At 35.9% G+C, this 6,101-nt stretch overlaps 1 long non-coding RNA gene across 1 annotated transcript; it reads right to left on the bottom strand.

Moving 5' to 3' along the window:
* On the bottom strand, positions 1-5,552 carry LOC130742587 (uncharacterized). The gene is made up of 3 exons (XR_009021204.1): positions 4,736-5,552; positions 4,563-4,630; positions 1-317 (listed from the first exon to the last, which is right to left on the bottom strand). It is a non-coding gene; the product is annotated as an uncharacterized LOC130742587 (long non-coding RNA).
* Positions 5,553-6,101: the final 549 nt, after the last annotated feature.

The raw sequence follows: 6,101 nt of genomic DNA, 5'->3' as shown, positions 1-6,101 counted from the left end.
ATTATAAATGATAACTTGTATGTGAAATATTAAGTCTAGATACAAGTGAGTAAAGGACTAAATTAGTCCCTGATAGCGTGATTTCATCCTTGAAAAAAGAAAATTAAATACTCTAAATATGAAAAAGTCAAGTACGTTAACTCTTACGTCATCCCCGTTAGTGAGACTTGACGGAAGTGTCTGCCTGGCACGTTAAATGTCATATGACAATCTTACATGTGAGTTTACCACCATCGTTCAATTCAATCTTTCGTCCTTCAACGTCATCATCCGTGACAACCACTTGTGTGGCCTAGCATTGCTATCGTCCATGCCACCTGCACCAGTTGCGATATCAAACCCACATCAGCCTCCATCAAGTATTTAACGCAATTACGTTCATATAAGAACTCAAATTTGAGATCTTTGCAGCTTAAACTAGAACAACATTGTATCAGTTCATCTACACGTGTGGTAAGATAATTAGAGTTTACATGTCAATTAAGTACAAGTTGCCTTCTTCGATAAAGCATTCGTATAAGCTACTATTGCAATATACAGAAGTATGTATTGTTTTTTTTAGTGCAAATATGTAAGTGGAAGCATGCTTTAGCTTTATGTTGACGTAACCAGCTGCAGTTACGAACAAAGTTAAAATTCTTGATAATTTACAGGAAACACACTTTGAAGGCGATGATAACTATGTTTCAATTAAACTAGTAAACACTGTCGAAAAAAATTAAACTACTAAACATATGCTTCATAATCATGTCTTTTGCTCTCCCGTGCATATATATATATAAACCCGCAGGCTATACCTTTTGTGTTATGTACATATGATTATTGTTTCATTCCCTATATGCTTCGAAATTGCAAATGACAGGCACAACATTCTCTTGTTCTTGTTCCATTGGAGCCAAAAGTTGAATTATTCTGTTCAATTTCTTATAATTGACACAACTATGACCTCATCAAGGTATGGTGATTATGTTATAATTAAAAAAAATAATGATGAACAAAAATGTGCGGTTTCAACTTTCAATGCTCGAGGTTGTTGCGCTTGCAGTGATTCTAACCTTTTGAATATATGACCTACATTATTTTTTTACTATATATATATATATGTGTGTATGTGTATGTGTATGTAAGTGTGAACAAAAATTCATCTTCGGCAAATGTGTATGTGTGAACAAAAGGGATAATTATATCTTGGGTTAAATATGTTTATGGTCCCTGTCTATTGAGGACAGTTTGAGTTTGGCCCCTAATTTTTTCAAAGTAAAGTAACCATCTCTCCGATTACACTTTTCGTAACAAACCACCCTTAACTCCGCCAGTCCTTGCCAAATACCTTCACCTGAGGGGACGTGACATTGCCACGTATTAAATGAGGTTGACCTGGAATTTATTTTTTAGTAAAAATTAAAAATGAAGTTTTTTTAGTAAAAATTAAAAATTACAAACTTAACAAATTTAATCTAAACATGAAATAATCTACACCCTAATTTAAACATTAAAAGTAAGGTAGACCCTCCATAAAAACCCATCAACTGAAGAACATGGTCTGAAAAAGCCCCAAATTGAAATCTAGGGTTCTTCCTTTCTTGAACCCATCTTCGAATCTTCTTCCTCTCTTCAATCCATCTTCGAATCGGTCTCTAATTCCAGCCATCACCTTCGTAGCGTTCTGTCAAGCTGAAGATGAGAAGCAGTTCATCCTCTTCCTCGCGCCGTTCTGGCCCTGTGTCGCAAGCTCGATTCTGTGCTTGTGGAGTTCCGGTTGTGATGTACACGTCGCATAAACCAGACAACCCCAATAGAAGGTTTTGGAGATGCAGGAATTGGAAGGTTTTTGCTCCCTCCTCTTTTATTCTCATCCTCTCCTCTCTTGACACTTATCGTTTTCACCCTCTGTTCATCTTTCCATCTACTCAACTTTTCTTGTCCTTTATTTTGTTTGGTTAATTTGTTATGACCTAGTTTTGTTTCCTCTCCTTAGACTGAAATGGGTTGCAATTATTTCAAATGGTTTGATGAAGATGGCACAGATGGTGAAATATTACGCCTTGAGGTTGAGTTGTTTAAGAAGGAACACGAGCTTGGGGAGATGAAGAAAAAGATGGAAGAAGTGAAGCAAAAGGTTACCAAGCTGCAGAAAAGGGTTGAAGTTGAAAGATTCTACAAGAAATTGTGTATTGTTGTTGCTGTGTTGTTATGTGTACTGACTATATGGTTGAAGTTGAAACAAAACTACGCCATTTTTAATTTTTACTAAAAAATAAATTCCATGTCAACCTCATTTAATACGTGGCAATGCCACGTCCCCTCAGGTGATGGTATTTAGCAAGGACTGGCGGAGTTAAGGGTGGTTTGTTACGGAAAGTGTAATCGGAGGGATGGTTACTTTACTTTGAAAACATTAGGGGTCAAACTCAAACTGTCCTCAATACACAGGGACCATAAACATATTTAACCCTTATATCTTCACACCTCACTTTTGAGGTGTGGAGAAGTGGAAGAAGAGAGAGATAGGAAGAAAGGAGAGAGAAAGTAAAGATGTGATATGTGGTTTGATTGATAAAGAAGAGAAAAATAAAGAGAATGAAGGTGGAAAAGAAGTGGAAATGTGTGTATATATCACAACTCGAACAAAAGTTATGATAATACTAAGATGTAAGAATAAGAACATACTCTGTTTGTTCCGACAGTCATATTTTGCAATGGAATATTTAATTGATTACAGTCAAAATACATTTAATTTCAGTATAGTTTTTTAATGAGGCAATTCTTCTTGCAGCAGAAATCCACTTTCTTTCAGTAAAAAATCCAATACTACATTAGATCGAATGCGATCCACCAGGTAACTTTACGGGAAATTAACTTTTAAAAGATTGAGCATGGAAACATATAATATTTCGTTCAGTCCAGCAATTCAAAACTACAATTTGTTTTTCTGTTAATTAATTTGTACAGCATTAATAGCCATCCAGGTGTGCTTGACAGTGTAATACAATTAAGCTTGGGCCCAAAAATATGGGTTGGCGATACAGTATAAGCAGAGATAGAAATAAAAATATGATTTATGAGAGTAAAAATTTAACACACAAAACAAAATTAAGGATAACTAATTGAAAAGGATAGTAAAAAACTTTAATGTGGCAAATACAATATTTGAATACAAGCTACGATGACAAAAAAAAAATACTAGCTACTATGTTTAAAGAAAATTTTATTTTAGGAGGTGACTACACCTAACTTCGTTGATGAGTTGTAGGAAATATAATTCACGTTAATGACTATTTATTAGAAATTGTGATGTGTATACTCAACCACAAAAGTTAGCTCAAGAGTTGAGGTTTGCACTACCTTTATAATTGTTATATATGTTTTATCTCTAGTCAATGTGAGATTTCTAACACTATTAGAACCTAAAAGTTATGCTGAGAACATTTTTCCTTTCACTAACGATGCGTTTGTTACCTTGGAAAAGTGTCATACAAGAGAGAAGTCAGAAACGTGTCATACACTTAATTTTTTGCAATCTCTTCAATTTGAAGAGAAATGGAGCAGCTGCGTGGCTCCTGTTTTTTCCCCCTTCCATGCGGGGATGTGTGACGGCCATAAATGTGTATAAGTCGGTTTCAAGATCTAACATTTTAGTGTTCTTAAGTGAATTTTTACTCCCTATAATTAATAATTATCTTGAGTATATATGATCAATTTGGAGGCTTTGAGGGTGACTATTGCTGGATTCAAGTTGTTACCAAATTATTTTGTTAATTAGATGTGGGTATCCTGTAATTCTCCTTGGAAATTATCTTTGACTTTAGGTAAAGGTAGTCTTTTTCCTTTACTAGGTTTTCCCAATGAGGTTTTTCCTAATAAGGTTTTAATGAGGCATTTTCCCTAAAGTCTTTTTCCTTGGAGAGGGTGGGTATCTTAGGATGAAGGCAAGTTGTCACTGAAATTACTATGTATTTTGCTATTTTTTTCTCTCTTCTTTCACTCTTGTATTGGATTGAAGTACCATTGTACTTCACTTCAATATAATTCTTATTGCTTAAAAAAAAATGCATGATATGTCAGACTCTTCAAGATATTATATGCTTATGTATTTTGGGTTGCTTTCTATAAATTGGTGTAGCTAGTTAGTTCCCCATTGCTAACATTATGGAGGGATTAAATTGTGATGTGAAGCTAGTATGAATGTATGATGTTCACTGGGAGGTTGGGCATGAGTGTAACTTCACGTACGATAAAAACGGGACAAGAGGTATCTCAAGGATTCAGACTTTCGTTGCCTCACCCACGCTACAAAGTTTGTGTCTCGTGGCACGTATCTATGGCGATGAAGTGATGAATTGGGAAGAGAGGTCGTGTCAGTTATGAATTGAGCAGTGTGGTAACAGTTGAAAGTTGAAACCATGTAAAGGATGGCTTACTATATGGGGAAAAGGCTGACATATGATCTATTTAATTGCTCGCTGGTAGCTCATTTCATCCTCATGAAGTGCTTACTTTTCCTTTTGGATTAATTTCTCCTATATATGTGTATGCGCCTCTACAATGGGATAGAAAATTACCTGTGGATCCTAAGTGCGACCTGGTCCTCACAAAGGAGATGATGAAAGGAGTCACTTTTGTCGGGAACCTTGTGAATAGTTGCCACAACAGAAAAATTGATTCCCAAAATGAAGAACTTGTGAGTTCATATTTCAAATTTCAAAACAAACAATTAAGAGGAATTAAGAATTACCTCTTGACAATGTGAGCACACGAAGCAATTGAAACTTCATTTATAAAAGAAGTCCACCAAACGCTACCTCTAGAAACCCTTGCATCTCGAGGTGCTAGTAGAGGAAAGAGTCAGAGAAAATTGTCTAACCATGGTTGGAGCATCTCATGCATGCTCTGTTTATAAGCCCTAATCCAAAGGTGACTAACTTTAATTCTTATCAATGCCTATTAGGCTCATCTAATGAACGTGGTCCAGTAAGTGTTTATCTAATGAACTTGTTTCAATAAGGCACTATAATACATTCTAGTGGGTTTATGCATGTGACCCTATAGGTATTTCTTGCACATTTAGGATGTAATAATTAAATATAAATAGTATTAAGATACTAGTGCATAATCTAACAAATTTGACACCAATGCAGTCTTGAAATAATGATCTCCAGATGGGCTAAGGATTCTTATGGTTTGCTTACAATCCTTCTGACATTTCCTGAGAAATTGACCCCACTAGATCTCGGAGCAATGTTCCAATCGGAGGATGTCTTGGTTTGTGGGTTCCCTTGGTTGATCTTCTACTTGAGGGTAGGGAAGTTCTCTTGGGGGCATTCTAAGGCTTTGAGTCCCTTTAGCAATCGAAAAAATGCGGGCATCCAAAGGATCCAGGCTCGCCATGGTGTTCTCATATCTTCCCTCCTCATGACTAGGAGGTTGTTTAACATACAATTAATGATGCTTCATGGTTCGTCTTCTATGAATCCATTCGTGATTGGTTCATGGCGTGAGACATTTTGTCATATGTATTAACCATGATGACATTGAGGATAGTTTCATCTATTTTTCACATTTGCAATTCATTTTCTTTCTAGATGGTCCAACTTAAATCTAGGTTGAGGCACATTGTGAGACTTCTTCTTGCTTTAATTAGAAAAACTGTGAGAGCACTTGCAAAAATAGACTCTAACGCTTAAGTTAGTGGAAACCCAAACATAGTGCATAAGAATTAGTAGAAAATAATATATGTGGGTATAAGGAGTGAGTTTAGTGACCTTTATTTATAAGTTGTGGGGAACTTGTCTGTTATGGTTGTTACTTTTTATTTTGTTCAACATTCTGGGAACAAGCTTGAGATGGATTTTTCTATCATTTATCTAAGATAGCCGTAGATTATTTTTTCTGGGGTCATAAGATAGCCGTAGATAGGATTGGTTGAGGTTGATTGACCTTGGCCCATTGGTAGGCCCAAGTGGGTGGGGGGGGGGGGAGACCAATATGCCGGGTGAAATGGCCCTAAGGTTAATGTTGTAATATATTATAAATTAAAATTGACCAAAAATTAAAATTAGCAAACAAGGCCCCACTAACATACGTGGTTCATATGGTAATTG

The sequence above is a fragment of the Lotus japonicus genome, chromosome 3 (genome assembly GCF_012489685.1).
Source record: "Lotus japonicus ecotype B-129 chromosome 3, LjGifu_v1.2".
Taxonomy (NCBI): Eukaryota; Viridiplantae; Streptophyta; class Magnoliopsida; order Fabales; family Fabaceae; genus Lotus; species Lotus japonicus.
The sequence above is the reverse complement of the archived record's forward strand: the minus strand, read 5'-3'. Positions and strand labels throughout refer to the sequence as shown.